This window comes from Plecotus auritus (genome assembly GCF_963455305.1).
Source record: "Plecotus auritus genome assembly, chromosome: 3".
Taxonomy (NCBI): Eukaryota; Metazoa; Chordata; class Mammalia; order Chiroptera; family Vespertilionidae; genus Plecotus; species Plecotus auritus.
In genome coordinates, this window is record NC_137772.1 from 120537798 (window position 1) to 120554209 (window position 16412).

Genomic DNA, 16412 nt, shown 5'->3' on the forward strand with positions numbered 1-16412 from the left:
GCTGGCCTCGTAAAAAGAGCTTGGAAATGTTCCTTTCTGTTGGATTTTTTGGAATAGTTTGAGGAGTATAAGTGTTAGTTCTTCTTTGAATGTTTGGTAAAACTTCCCTGTGAAGCTGTCCTGACCTGGGCATTTGTTTGGTGGGAGTTTTTTTATTTTTTAAAATATATTTTATTGATTTTTTACAGAGAGGAAGGGAGAGAGCTAGAGAGTTAGAAACATTGATGAGAGAGAAACATCAATTAGCTGCCTCTTGCACACCCCCACTACTGGGGATGTGCCTGCAACCAAGGTACATGCCCTTGACTGGAATCGAACCTGGGACCCTTCAGTCTGCAGGCCAATGCTCTATCCACTAAGCCAAACCAGTTAGGGCAGTGGGAGTTTTTTTTTTATTACTGCTTCTATTTCATCAGTTGTTATTAGCCTATTCATGTTTTCTGATTCTTTGTAATTCACTTTTGGGAGATTGTATTTTTCTAGGAAGTTGTCCATTTCATCCATATTGTCCAGCTTGTAGGCATGTAGTTGTTCATAGTATTGCCTTACAATCCTTTGTATTTCTGTGGTGTCAGTGGTTACTTCTCTGCTTTTGTTTCTGATTTTACTTATTTGGGTTCTCTCTCTTTGTTTTTTGATGAATTTTGCTAATGGTTCATCAAAATTGTTTATCCTTTCAAAGAACCAGCTTTTGGTTTTATTATTTATTTATTTATTTGGTTTTATTATTTATTTATTTATTTATTTTTTTAGTTTCTATGTCATTTATTTCTGCTCTATACTTTATTTTTTCCTTCCTTCTACTTACTCTGGGCTTTTCTTTTCTTTTTTTTTTTTTCTAATTCTTTAAATTGTTGTGTTAGATAACTTATTACCAGTTTTTCTTTTCTTTTTCTTTTTTAGGTATGTCGGTAGAGTTATGAACTTCTCTCTCAGGACTGCTTTCATGGTGTGCCTTAGATTTTGATTGTTGTGTGTTCATTTTCATTTGTCTCCAGGATGTTTTTTATTTCTTCTTTGATCTCTTTGGTAATCCATTCATTGTTTAATAGCATGCTATTTAGCCTCCATGTATTTGATGGTTTTTGAGATTTTTATTGTAGCTGATTTCTAATTTCATGCTATTGTGGTCTGAGAAAATGTTTAATGTGATTTTAATCTTCTTGAATGTGGTCTATTTTTGAAAATGTCCCATATGAGAAGAATGTATATTCCATAGCTTTGAGGTAGAATGTTCTGAATATGTCAATTAGTTCAGTCTATTCTAGAGTGTCATTTAGGATTGCTATTTTCTTGTTGATTTTTTTTTTTTCTAGAAGATTTATCCAGTGATGTCAGTGGGGTATTAAAGTCACCTACTATGATTGTATTGCTGTCAATCTCTCCCTTGATATCCTCCAAATTTTTAAAATATATTTAGATGCTCTTATATTGGGTGCATATATGTTTACCAGAGTTATAGCCTCTTGTTGTATCAATCCCTTTAGTATTATGAAGCGGCCTTCCTTATCTCTTGTTATGGCCTTCACTTTAAGGCCTATTTTGTCAGATATAAGTATTTCTATACCAGCTTTTCTTTCTTTCTTTTGTTTTTTATTTCCATTTTTTGCCTGAAAAAGTTTTTTCCATCCCTTCACTTTCAGTCTGTGAGAATCCTTTGTTCTATGGTGGGTCTCTTGTAAACAGCAGATATATGGGCCATGTTTTCTTATCCGTTCAGCTACTCTATGTTTTTTGATTGTATCATTTAATCCATTTACATTTATGATTATTATTGACTAGAGGGCCGGTGCATGAAAATTCATGCTTACTCCCCAGGGGATCGGGCCTAAGCTGGCAGTCAGACATTCCATTGACAGTCTGGGAGCCCTCGGGAGATTTCCGACTAATGGCCATTAGTTGGACATCCTTAGTGCTGCTGTGGAGGCTGGAGAGGCTCCCACCACTGCCATTGCTTTGGCCAGCCATGAGCCAGCTTCTGGCTGAGTGGCGCTCCCCCTGTGGAAGTGCACTGACCACCAGGGGGAAGCTCCTGCATTGAGCGTCTGCCCCCTGGTGGTTAGTGCATGTCATAGAGACTGGTCATTCCCAGTCATTCTGCCGTTAGGGTTAATTTGCATATTACCTTTTTATTATATAGGATAGGTACTTGTTTGTCGCTATTTTTATTCTTTATGCCTGTATTCCTTCTTCCCTTTCTACTTCTTTTTACAACAGTCCCTTTAGCATTTCTTGCATAGCTGATTTGGTTGTGCTAAACTCCCTTAGCCTTTTTTTATCTACAAAGATCCTAATTTCATCTTCAATTCTGAATGATAGCCTTACTGAATAGAGTATTCTAGGATTCAGTCCCTTACTTTTCATCACTTTGTATACTTCATTCCATTCCCTTCTGGCCTGATGTATTTCTTTGGAGAAATCAGTTGATTATCTAATGGGAGATACCTTGTAGGTAACTTTCTGTCTCTCTCTGGCAGCATTTAAGATTATTTCTTTGTCTTTTATATTTGACAATTTAATTATGATATGTCTTTGTGTTAGTCTTTTTTTGTTTATTTTGTTTGGGACTCTCTGTGCTTTTTGGACTTGCGTGACTTTTTTCTTCTTAAAGTGAGGGAAGTTTTCTGTCATTATTTCTTCAAACAGGTTTTTTATTCATTCCTCTCTTTCTGGCACCCCTATTATGCAGATGTTGTTTCATTTCATGTTGTCCTTAAGCTCCCTTAGACTTTCCTCCTGATTTTAAATTTCTTTTCCAGTTGCTGCTCTGCTTGGGTGTTTTTTTCTACCTTGTTTTCTAACTTGCTGATTCATTCCTCAGCTTCTTTTTTTAAAAAATTTAATAAATCTTTATTGTTTAGATTATTACAATTGTTCCTCTTTTTTCCCCCCATAGCTCCCCTCTGCCTGGTTCCCACCCCACTTTCTGCCCTTACCTCCCCCACAATGACCTCATCCATAGGTGTACAATTTTTGTCCAGTCTCTTCCTGCACCCCCTACACCCATTTCCCCCTGAGAATTGTCAGTCCACTCCCTTTCTATGCCCCTGATTCTATTATATTCACCAGTTTATTCTGTTCATCAGATTTTTTTTATTCAATTGATTTTTAGATTCACTTGTTGATAGATATGTATTTGTTGTTCATAATTTTTAACTTTACCTTTTTCTTCTTCTTCCTCTTCTTAAAGAATACCTTTCAGCATTTCATATAATACTGGTTTGGTGGTAATGAACTCCTTTTGCTTTTTCTTATCTGTGAAGCTCTTTATCTGACCTTCAATTCTGAATGATAGCTTTGCTGGGTAGAGTAATCTTGGTTGTAGGTTCTTGCTATTCATCACTTTGAATATTTCTTGCCACTCCCATCTGGCCTGCATAGTTTCTGTTGAGAAATCAGCTGACAATCGTATGGGTGCTCCCTTGTAGGTAACTAACCGTTTTTCTCTTGCTGCTTTCAAGATTCTCTCTTTGTCTTTTGCCCTTGGCATTTTAATTATGATGTGTCTTGGTGTGGTCCTCTTTGGATTCCTTTTGTTTGGGGTTCTTGCACTTCTTGGACTTGTAAGTCTATTTCTTTCACCAGGTGGGGGATGTTTTCTGTCATTATTTCTTCAAATAGGTTTTCAGTATCTTGCTCTCTTCTTCTGGCACCTGCATAATTCAGATGTTGGTACGCTTGAGGTTCGTATCAGAGGCTCCTTGCACTATCTTCAAATTTTTGGATTCTTTTTTCTTTTTGCTTTTCCAGTTGACTGTTTTTGCTTCTTTGTATTTCAAATCTTTGATTTGATTCTTGCGGTCCTCTAGTCTGCTGTTAGATCTCTGTATAATATTTTTTATTTCAGTCAGTGTATGTTTAATTTCTAGTTGGTCCTTTTTCATATCCTCAAGGGTCTCGCTAAATTTATCAGCCTTTTCTAGCAAATTCTTGAAAAACCTTATAACTGTGGTTTTGAACTCTATATCCAGTCATTTGCTTTCCTCCATTTCTTTCATTTGTGATCTGTTTCTTTGTCTCTGCATTTTCACTGATTCCCTGAGTTGGTAGAGTAGCTTTGTGTGGTAGGTGTCCTAAGGGCCCAGTGGTTCAGCCTCCCCTGTTACCTGAGGTGGACACTCTTGGTGCACCCCTTTGTGAGCTGTGTGCACAGTCTTGTTGTAGTTAAGTCTTGATTGTTGTTGGTATTACTGGGAGGAATTGACCTCCAGGCCAATTGGCTGTGAGGATCAGCTTTGTCTACGCTGGGAGAACTTCTGTGCTGGAGACACCCTTATTAGACAAGATTTTCAAAATTGCAAAAGCCTCTGTGCTCAGCTTGGATGGGGCGGAGTCTCAGGGTGGAGCAGACAGCCTTGGCTTCCTGTCAGCCCTGCCCTAAGAGGCCCCTGGGTCTCAGTGTCCCTCGGTAATCGCTGCAAGCACCTCTGAGAGAAAGCCGCCCTCGAGTTCTGCCCGTTACCAGACAGTCCAGTTTCTCCCTGAATGAGTCTGGGTTCCCAGAGTCTCGTCCGGAACTGGAGTTCAGTGCAGTTGGGAGCTTCCGTCTCCCTTCCGCTTGAGAAAGCCAGCTGTGCACTCAGCAGTTAGTCCTCTCTGTGTGGGCACACCCCCGGACCTCTGCCTTCCGCAGCTCCCCTGAGTCTCAGTGTTCTTTCTCTTTTCCTGACAGTCCAGATTCCCCCCGAATGAATCTGGGTTCCCAGAATCTTGCTCAGAACTGGAGTTCAGTGCAGTCAGGAGCTTCTGTCTTCCTCCTGCTTGAGAAAGCCAGCCACACACTCAGCCGCCAGTCCTCTCCGCTCGCGCACATCTCCGTACCTCAGCCTTTTGCAGCTCCTCTGAGTCTCAATGTGCTTTTTTCTTTCCTTCTAGTTGTAGAATTTTAACTCAGCCAGCTTTCCTATGGTTCTGGATGGTGTCCGTTTTGTCTTTTAGTTGTAGTTTTGAAATTGTTGTGCGAGGCAGCAGTTTAGGTGTTTACCTATGCCGCCATCTTGGTTTCTCTCCCTCCTCAGCTTCTTCTAGTCTACTGTTGAAACCTTCCGTTGTGTTCTTTATTTCATCTATGTTGTTCTTCATTTCCTCTAAATTCTTACTCATATTGGTGTACTTTCCATTCAGCTCCTTATAATTCTCATTGAGTTGCATGTATTTCCTACCCAGACATTAGAGCATCCTTATAACCATTACTCTGAATTCTCTCCCTGACAAATTACTTGTCTCCATTTCATTTAATTCTTTTTCTGGTGATTCCACCTTTCATTTGGGGGCTGTTTCTTTGTCTCCCCATTTTTGCTCTTCCTTTGAATTTTTTTCTATGGATTAGATCAAACTGCTATGTCACCCAGATTTTTTGGATTGGTCTTATGTAGTAGATGTTTTGTGGGACCCAGTGGTGCAGTCTCTCAGGTCTCCTGGGCTGGGTGTTCTATGTATGCTTCCTACTTGAAATATTTGGGTTCTCCTGATGTTGTTGGGTCTTGAATGTTATTTTCCCATTCATGGATCGAGTCTCCTCTCAGAGTGTCTGAATATGTGGCTCACTCCCTACCACATCATGCCAGCTGTTGTGGAGGTGCTGGCTGAATAGCACAAAATAAAACATGACAAGACATGACACAGAAGGAAGAGAATACAAATGTATACAATACACCTATAATCTCAAAAAAGTGACCACCAGAGAAAAGAGAATTAGGAAAGAGAAAACACAGCAAGAATGCCAGAGGAAAAAAAAAAAGAAAGAATATGGGGAGAAAACACAACAAAACAATCAAATAAACCAAAGGGTACAAAAAACAAACAAACAAACAAACAAAAACACACCTTGAAAAGGTGGGGGGCTGAATCTGCAGATGCAGAGCTTAAATAAAGAAAATTAGGTTAAAGAATTGGAGGAATAGGGGAAGGACCATGGTTTAGAATAGATGAGGAAGATAAGAAATGAGAAGATAAGAAGAAAAAAATTTTGAAAAGAAGAATGGAGAGCTATAGGCCTAAATTTAGGAAGTGAAACGAGTTAAAAAAAAAAGTAGGAGAAGAAATGAGCAAGAGAAGAGAGAGAGAATAAAAAGATTGAGTAGTGATTAAATATAAAAGAGAAGGGGAAATGGAATAGGAGCAGGGAAGAGGAAATTAGATATATGAATAAACCAAAAAAGACTAGAGTAATATGTAACTCATCAATAAAACAGATAAAGATCAATTTTAAAAATGAGAAAAAAAGAAAGGAAAGAAAAAAAAACTAAAAAGGAGAAAGGAGAAGAAAAACTGGAGGAAAAAAGAGAAGAGAGGAAGAGAAAAGTGCAAAAAAAATTAATACTAATAAAAAATATAAAAAAGTCCCACCTCCACCAGCACAGAGCTGTGGTCAGGACAGTTGAGGATGGTCGGAGCTCAGGATCCAACCAGATGGCAGTCAGAGCTGGAGCCCGTGGTGTTGCTGGTCGATGTACTGGAGGAGGACGAGGAGTTGGAGAATGAGGCGTGCGCTGTTCTGAGTGGCAGTGACTCCAAGAAGTGCTTCTACTTTCAGGGCTCAGAAAAGAGACAAGTTCTATATGCCTGTGGTACTTGCACCCCCAAGGAAGAAGAACCAGTAGGAATTTGCCTAGCTTGCAGTTATGAATGTTATGGAAGTCAGAAACTATTTGAGCTATATACAAAAAGAAAATTTCATTGTGATTGTGGAAACAGCAAGTTTAAAATTTTGGAATGCAAATTATTTCCTGACAAAGCAAAGATAAATTCTGGCAATAAGTATAATGACAGCTTTTTTGGATTGTATTGCATTTGTAAGAGATCTTATCCTGATCCTGAAGATGAGATTTCAGATGAGATGATCCAGTGCATAGTCTGTGAAGACTGGTTCCATGGAAGGCATCTTGGTGCCATTCCCCCTGAGAGTGGGGATTTCCAAGAGATGGTATGCCAGGCCTGTATGAAGCACTGCTCTTTCTTGTGGGCTGATGCTGCACAATTGGCAGTAATCAAAGTATCTGTTGAGGATGATGGGTTGGCACTGAATGTTGATGGAATAGGTGATGAGGAAGTTACCAAACCTGAAAATGGAGATTGTCATGATAGTCCCCTCAAAGAGGATGTTCCAGAACATGCAAAGGATGCTGTCAGGCAGTTAAAGCAGAGCAGACTAATAAACTATGTGCCAGCTCTAGTTCTGAATCTAATTTCCAGACAGTGTTTATGAATCAACATCTCAACACAGAATCACAGTCTGGCTGCAAACTTCAGGAGCTTAAAGCTAAGCATTTTATAGCAAAAGACACTGCCACCTTTTGGCCCCTAAACTAGAGTAGCAAGTTATGTACCTGCAAAGACTGTATGAAAATGTATGGCAACCTAGATGTCCTGTTCCTGACAGATAAAAAGGACACAGTTCTGGCTTATGAAAACAAGGGCAAGGTTGACCAGGTGGCTGACAGGACAGATCCTTTAATGGACACCCTTAACAGCATGAACAGAGTCCAGCAAGTGGAACTCATTTGTGAATATAATGACTTGAAGACTGAACTTAAAGACTATCTGAAGAGATTTGCTGATGAAGGTACAGTTGTAAAGAGAGAGGACATCCAGCAGTTCTTTGAAGAATTTCAGTCAAAAAAGAGAAGAAGAGTGGATGGGATGCAGTATTATTGCAGCTAGAGTGGAGTATGGCACCTTCTCAGCCAGGCGGTGGAAATGCCACTTACTGATATAGGAATAGAAGAGGCATATTTCATATTTGCTCCTCTTTCATCCTCTCTGTGGAGAGGCCTCCTCCTCTGACCTTGAGCTTCCTTTACTCTCCTTAACTGCAGTAGCCACAGTGTTTATGCTGATTTCACAACCAGCATTCTTTCTGACTCAGCTAAAAGCAACTCATTCCACAGACTTCAGCTCCTAACACCCCCCACCCCCAGTCTATCCAGGGTTATTTGCTTATAAGTTTTAAGAAATTTGATTTGGTTTTGAGAAAGTAAACTAGTTTCTTTTCTAATTTTTTGGTCTTTAACTCCTGAATGTGTCTACTCTGCCACAGAGCTGTTGTCTTCCAGGACCTGCTTTGGGGACATCTTCCTGCAGCTAGAACCTCTCTAGGTCCCCTCACCCCTCTGATCGTAGTGCCTTGGGTCAAAGCTTCCTCAAGACTGGTCGCTCCTTCTCCCACATCCCTCCTTTCTGAAGCTTGGTCACAGTTTACAAGGGATCTCACAACTTGTTTCCTCTGGGCCCAACCTCTGGAGTGGCCAGGATTGATGGTTTTGTGGCCTGTTATAGGCAGGGAGATTGGCTGATGGCAGGATTGAGGAAGCCAAACTTTGATAGGAATTTTACTAATAAATTTAAAGTGAAAATGTCATTCACAATTCTGCTGGCACTAGCATGTTAGAATTTCAGAACTATGGTGCTCACAGGGCTTCCTAGAGAAAACATGCCATACAGTAGTCCCTCTGTTGCTGCCAAGAAACCAGACCGGGCGCTACCCTGTGAAATCTTGGTGGTTTCCAAAATCCTCTGTATTTCTTTATATTATCAGGGATATTCATAAGCATATATTAAAAACAAACCTATTTTGATATTCTGTTATGAAAATGTTATTAGAACCCTAATAAATTATTTCCCCCCCTTATGAAAATCTATACTAATAATAGAGGAATATGCAAATTGTCGTGGGGATCAGGCCAGGAGGGGAGAGCAGTTAGGGGGATCAGGCTGGCAGGGGAGAACAGTTAGGGCCATCAGGCCAGCAGGGGAGCAGTTAGGGGCATCAGGCAGGCAGGTAGGTGAGCGGTTAGGAGCCAGGACTTCCAGATTGCGAGAGGGATCCCGGATTGGAGAGGCCAGGCTGAAGGGACCCCCTCTCCCCCAGTGTACAAATTTCGTGCACTGATATATATATAATTAAAAAGCAAAGTGAAGTGTTGTTTACTTCAGCCAAGTTTTAATACCACATGGAATTGTTCTGTATGCCAGTTCTGAGCTTCCTGTTAGTACTTAGGTGCTGTAGGCACTGCCTTTAGCTTTTAGCACCCTGCTTGAGGCTCCAAGTGATCCACAGGTCCACTGCTTGTGTCTGTCTCCACAGGCCTTGGCTGCAAGCAGGTGGGGCCAATCTGCCCTCTTTGCCTGTCTGCCAGCTGTCAATCTTAATCACTCAAGTGTCAGTTTCTGACAGGGCTTTAGGCAGGGTTGGTGCTGTTTCACTTTCAGGGAATATGGTGGGTGTTTTTTCCTGTCCCAGAGCTACTCCTCTGTGAGTGACCCAAATATTACTCTGCCCTTGGTTGGACAGAGCTCCTTGTATGGAGACCAATGGGGTTGGCTGGCAACCTGGAGTTTTTATCAGTCTCATTCCCAGAATAGCGGGGAGGGTGACCCCTTTTCCAATCCAGTCACTGAGGGTTACTTTAAACTATTCCGACCGTAAGCTTGGTCTCTGCTTTTGTTCCCTTTGTAAAGCTCAAAATACAAGATGTGGTAGGCTGTATCGCCTGCCCTGAAGCTACTGGGAGGGGCTAGCTTCTCTGGGGCCACTTAGGTTTGGAAGCCTAAGAATGTCCCAATGAAGAACTCTTGGCCACGTCTCCCTGCCCTGCTTTCCTCCCCAAACTCTCCTCAGGCACCTCAAGTCCAAGACTCCCTCCCTGCAAAGCCTTGGGTGAGTGATTGCAATAGAAAAGTCCCATGTTCTGGGTTTGGAGTATAAAAACAAAGACAAAACAAAACAAAAACAAAAATGAAACCGTAGCTTTCTCTCCCACCAGTGCCTCGCTGCTTTCCCCTCATGGTGCTGCTTTTTGTGGTGCAGCCTTTTCTGGTTGTGGTCTCAGGTCCAGACTCCCCAGCAGCCAGCAGTCCTGCGTCTTTTCTTTTTCACAGTTGGATGCTATGTCTGCCGCCATGGGACATGGCCCTAGTGCTCAGCCTGGGCCGGGCTTCTATTTTTCTGAGGGAACTGATACTCCCATAAAGCAGCTTCCTCCTCTCCCTCTTGGCCTGCTGGCCTGCTGCCCCTCTTGAGCCACCCTTCCTACTGGTCTCCAGGCATTTTCTGTCTTTCTTGCTATAAGTTGCCTTTTCAGCTTGGCCTAATTTTTTAATTCCAGGTGGATTATGGAGGGCCCCAAAGCTTTGTATTTCCAGTTTGGCCCTGGGACGAGGTGCACAACATGTCTGCCTATTCAGCTGCCATCTTTTCTTCCATCTCGAAGGAAACATTTTAATACAACAAATATATCTGGCATTTCACCCTCATAGTACATCAAAAATTACCCCATGGGGTCCTTATCCACATGTTCATATTATTTATATGTAAATATAATTATATTTACATTCCACCTTTTCATTGATGTATCACATTGAGGTTTTTATATAGTTTCTTAGAGGAGTTTTAAATATATGAAATATTTCTGTAGTTTACCATGATGCCCTTAAAAATGTTTTAAAACATAAGGTTATTGGGAAGCGGTGGCCATTCTGCTTTACCTATTGCTGTTGTTAAGATTAACGTATTTATTAATACCCACTAATGAAACATATGTCTAGACTAGTCTGTGAAATGGATAAAAACATACAAAAAAAGCAACCCCCCCAAAGACTTTGGTGACTCTTTTCTTCAGGAATGGTAGGAACAATACCTCTTTGTCATTCATCCTTATTCAATTGACTGATATTAACTGGATACCTGCAGTGGTCAAGGCATTGTGAGAAATATTCTAGAACAGTTAGTTCCTGCCCCCAACCTTGGGTGTCATGTGGGATGGGAGGGACACAAACTAAGTCTCATGGGGTCTGCAGGATAAAGGAACTATTTTGGGCTACAGTGACTTGGGGAGATAGTATGGAGGGAGTGGATTTTAAATTGGGGTTGAGAAATGGATAGGGAAAGACCGAAGACATTCTATATATCAGAGATTGACAAAAGCAAAGTCACTGAAGAAGGGACCCATCAGGCATGTTAGAGCAATGGGTGGTCCACATTCTTTGAATCACAGAGTTCACATAGGGAAATGGCCTTGGAATAGCCAACAGCATGGATTATGGAGGGTCCCAAAGCTTTATTTAAATGGAAAGCCATAGATAGTTTTTAAATAGATGAGTGACTTCAAAACAGAGCTTTAAACTATTAGTTTGAGTGGTTTTGTTCATGATCTGAACCTGAGCCAGTCTGTAGGCAGAGAACATAGTTCAATGGCCAGGGAGTAGGTGGCAGAAATAGGAAGTGAGGGTTGCTAGGCAGAAGAACTGGGGCAAAAGGATGGGTACACTTTGGAACTGAAGGAGAGGAAGATATGAATGGTTATTCTGAGGATTTGAGTTTGGGATGATGAGAGATGTCACACACTGAAAGAGGATGAGAAGGGGGAAATACCCAGTTCTAGGCAGATCCTCAATACACCTTTGAACATTGTGAGTTTGGAATTCAGGTGTAATAATGAAGCTTAAGGGTAAGGTGCGGAGAGACTGGAGTTTGATCACAAAGAAATACAGTCTTAGAAATGGATGAGATCTCAGAAGGAGAACTTAAAGGGAAAAGAATAAAGTGCGGAAATTTTGGGAATGACCACATTTCAAAAGAGAAAGATGAAAAAAATAGGGCACAACCAGAAGCCAGATGGTCAGCAAATATATTCCTGTGGGGTAGGAGTAGGGGCTGAAAAAAGGGTCTAGGGTGCTAGATGCATGGGGGCAAATGAAGGTGTTGAGTTAAAAACTTTTGACTTTTGATAAAGTAACATTGCCTCCTTTTGAGAATTTGCTGATGGAAGGGAGAGGAGATAAGAGGTTCATTTCCTTTTCAAGGCTAGCCTGGAAGTAAGCACTTCCTTTCTCAGAGAGCAATGTGTTCTGATTCCTACTCCTTGGAAGAGTCCATGGAGCAGTGGGCCTTGGCACCCTCTGGTTCTTCTCTATCCTGAGGAGGCAACATTGGTTGCCTCTTGTCACAATACAGTCTGGGAACAGATTCAATACATCTGTAGAACTGGAAGGTTTACCCCTGATAGAGGAAATTTAACAGGAATTGAGTTAAAAACAAAACAAAACTCATTGTTAACACCTAAGCCAAAAGCGAAAGGGAGAAAATCCTGTTACATTTAACCTTCTCAGAATGGTGGGTCTTACTGGCTAAATCTGTTTGCATGTGGAAGTTAGCAGAACTCCCTTTCCTCCTATTCTTTCCAAACATCAGCCAATGTTGGACAACCTAAATCCAAAATTCCCCAAAAGCCTAAGCCTAGTGTCTGATTTAAAGAATTTCAGAGTGGAAAGGGACCTTAGAATTCACTGTTGGATTATAAACAAGGGATTGGCAGTCAAGACCTGCCCTGACCTTTTTTGGGTTAAAGCTTTTTCTGACTCACATGTTACCTATGACTGCTTTCCAGAGATGATGGCAGAATTGAGTAGCTGCATCAGACACCATGTGGCTTGCAAAATCTAAATTATTTACTGTCCAGTTCTTTACAGAAAACTTGAGAAAACCTGGGTTTTAGCGCTGGCCACCTATGGACCTTTTTCAACCTGGGCAAAGTGTGATGCTTTTAAAAAGCATCAGGAATACTTTTTGGAAGTCAGAATTTTCCATTCATTGGCTTTGGCTGGATTCCAGATAGTGTCTATTCATTTGGCTGTTGAGCTGGACTGGGCACATGGCATAAAAACAGTTCTCAGACCTGACTTGTTTCTGCTCAATCCCTGGCCCTTTGAACTGGTACAATTAGAGTGCTGCAGTAAGCAGGGCAAGTAGGGCACACAGGAGAGTAATGTGAAAGCCAGATTAGGGGCTGCAATTAGAGGCTGGCGCGTATGCTCAATGCCCTTTCATGGTTACATGGTCTGAGCTCAGAGTACTGTGTATTAGAAAACACATTGCCCAGCTCTTGGAGGCACAGAATTGATGACAGTGCTTTTTAACATGTTTTGTTCAAGCAAATGAAGCACAGCCACTTTGGAAAACAGGGAGGCTAAGCTGGAAAATAGCTGAAAATAAACTTTGTTTACTTTAGTTGGATGTGAAACGATGCTCTTCTGATAGTTTGTGAGCATCCGAGTTTTTTGTTTTGGGATAGATGCAAAAATGAAAGTTATCTGAATATTTGGTTAGAAAGTCCACCAAACTGTCCTGCATTTACTGGAATAAAGAGAAGTGAGAAGACCTTCCAAGTGGTGAGACATGCATTGCTGGGCTGTGGATAGGGTACTAAATCAATATAATCTTTTTGGGAAGCAGCTTGGCAATATGCATCGAAAAGTCTGAATGGAGTTTATCCTTTTACCCAACAATTCCACTTTTAGAAATTTGTCCTAAAGCAATCAGGAATGTGGAAAAGATTTATGTACAACAAGCATTATTTAAAACTAGAGGCCTGGTGCATAAAATTCGTGCATGGGGGTAGGGGGGGTCCCCTCAGCCCAGCCTGGACCCCTCTAATCCGGGACCCCTCAGGGGATGTCTGACTGTCTGAAACCGACAGTTGGACATCCCTCTCACAATCAGGGACCCCTGGCTCCTAACTGCTCACCTGCCTGCCTGCCTGATTGCCCCTAACTGCCCCCCCTACCGGCCTGGTCACCCCCAACTGCCCCCTCTGCTGGCCTGGTCATCCCCCAGTGCCCCCCTGCTGGCCTGGTCACCCCAACTTCCCCCCTACCAGCCTGGTCACCCTCAACTGCCCCCCCGCTGGCCTGGTCACCCCCAACTGCCTCCTGCCAGCCTGATCACCCCTCACTGCTGCCCCTGCCAGCCTGGTTGCCTCTCATTGCCCCCCTTGCCAGCCTGGTTGTCCCTCACTGTCCCCGCTGCTGTTCTGGTCACCCCACACAGCCTGCTGGTCAGTCGTTTGGTCGTTCCTCACTAACCCCCCTGGTAGCCCCACGCAGCCTGCTGGTCAGTTGTTTGGTCATCCCTCGCTAACTTCCCTGCCAGCCTTGTCGCCCCATGCAGCCTGCTGTTCAGTTGTTACTGTGAGGGTGTAGTGACCAATTTGCATATTACCCTTTTATTAGTATAGATAGCCCCAAATTGGAAATATATGTTCAGCAATTAAATTCTGCTTAAAGAAATTGTTGTATATTTATATGGTGGACCATTATGGAGCTTTAAAATTATGATTTTAAAGAAAATCATAATAATATGCAGAAATGTTTATAATATACTAGAGGCCCAGAGCACAAAATTCGTGCACGGGGCAGAGGGTGTCCCTCAGCCCAGCCTGCACCCTCTCCAATCTGGGACCCCTCGAGGGATGTCCGACTGCCCGTTTAGGCCTGATCTTGGTAGGATTGGGCCTAAACGGGCAGTCGGACATCCCTCTCACAGTCCAGGACTGCTGGCTCCCAACTGCTCGCCTGCCTGCCTTCCTGATTGCCCCAACCACTTCTGCCTGCCAGCCTGATCATCCCCTAACCACTCCCCTGCCAACCTGATTGATGTCTAACTGCTCCCATGCCAGCCTGTTTGCCCCTAACTGCACTCCTAACTGCCCTCCCCTGCAGGCCTGGTACCCCCAACTGCTCACCCCTGCAGGCCTGGGTCCCCCCCAACTGCACTTCCCTGCAGGCCCGGTCGCCCCCAACTTCCCTCCTCTGCTGGCCTGGTCACCCCTAACTGCCCTCCCCTGCAGGCTTGATCGCCCCCAACTGCCCTCCCTTGCAGGCCTGGTTCCTCCCAACTGCCCTCCCTTGCTGGCCATCTTGTGGTGGCCATCTTGTGTCCACATGGGGGCAGCCATTTTTGACCACATGGGGCAGCCATCTTGTGTGTTGGAGTGATGGTCAATCTGCATATTACTCTTTTATTAGATAGGATAGAGGCCTGGTGCATGGGTGGGGGCCAGCTGGTTTGCCCTGAAGGGTGTCCCGGATCAGGGTGGGGGTTCCCTTGGGGCGTGGGGTGGCCTGGGTGAGGGGCCTGTGGTGGTTTGCAGGCCAGCCATGCCCCCTGGAGACTCAAGTGGAGGCCCTGGTATCTGGGGTTTATTTATCTTCTATAATTGAAACTTTGTAGCCTTGAGCGAAGCCAAGCCTCCTCCTCGCTCCGTGGCCGCAGCCCTTTTTGTTGGGATTTATTTATCTTCTATAATTGAAACTTTGTAGCCTTGAGTGGAGGCCTGGGCCTGCCAGGGTTTGCAGAAAGCTCGGCTTCCTCCATTGCCAGGGAAACCCAAGCCTCCTGCTTGCTCTGTGGCTGCAGCCATCTTGGTTGGGTTAATTTGCATACTTGCTCCTGATTGGCTGGTGGGCCTGGCTTGTGGGTGTAGCAGAGTGATGGTTAATTTGCATATTACTCTTTTATTAGATAGGATTAAATAAAAAGTATCATAATAAATACACAGTCTGATCCTAGTTTTGTATATGCATACACTTAGAAAATACCTCAAAGAAAAAGCCTCAAAATGTTAGCAAGGAGTATATATAGGTGGTGAGATTTTTTTAAAAAATCGGGTGGTGAGATTTTAAATGTCTTCTATGTTTTCTTCATGCTTTTGTGTTTGTACTTTCATTATAATGTATCTTGGTGTAGATTTTTTTTAACTTGAAATTTATTGGGCTTTTGAATTTATGCACAAGCTCTTTCATTAATCCTGGCAAATCCTCAGCTGTAATATTTTCAAATATTGTCGCTGCTTTGTCCCTATTTCCTTTCTTTTAGTATATTGATTTGAGGTCCATGAGACCTTCGCTCTGTGTTCTTCATGTTTCAGAACCTTGTTTTCATACTGCCATTTCTTTGACTCTCCATGCAACATACTAGATAACTTCCTCAGCTATATCTATATTGTCCAGATAATCAATTCTTTAGCTGTGTATTAAGTCTATCCATTGGGTTTTAAATTGCAATGATTATTTTTTAAATTTCTAGAACTTTCCTTTGGTCATTACAATTTCTTGATCTATTTTTTTCCTCAGGGGAAAAATAGATTTCTTTATTTAAAACTGCCTCTTTTTTCTGTAAACTACAAGTTTACAAGGGGGGAGAGAATTGCCCCCAGTCTGTGCCTCCAGCCCCCCACCCATCACAGTCCCAACAACCTTCCTCATCTCCCCACCCTCTTGATTTTGGAGTGAGAAAAAAGATACCTCATTTCTGGGGAAATTGAAGGAAATACATACACAAGCACCCCAGCCTTTACTTAATATATTTTGCAATAAGCCCCTCCCCATTCTTTCCTTTTCAATGTGTAAATAGTAGTTTTTAAAAAAGATTTCAGGACATGTTACAGGGGAAGGTGGCATTTCTTCAAAATTACTGAGTCTAGCCCTGCCCAAGGGTTGTGGGAAGATGGAGAATAGGCCAGCCAAGCAAGCCCCCAACTGCCTCCACACCAAATACAGCAGGAAGCTGCCTGAACAAGCAAAGAACACCTGGGATTGTGCAAAGAAGAATACCTAAGAGATTTTATGGATGCAGG

General features: G+C 42.6%; 1 pseudogene across 1 annotated transcript; it reads left to right on the plus strand.

Annotated features, from left to right (window-relative positions):
- The first annotated feature begins 6217 nt into the window (after positions 1-6217).
- On the plus strand, positions 6218-7662 carry LOC308245120 (putative E3 ubiquitin-protein ligase UBR7; annotated as a pseudogene). Its single transcript has one exon. The product of its transcript is annotated as a putative E3 ubiquitin-protein ligase UBR7 (transcript).
- Positions 7663-16412: the final 8750 nt, after the last annotated feature.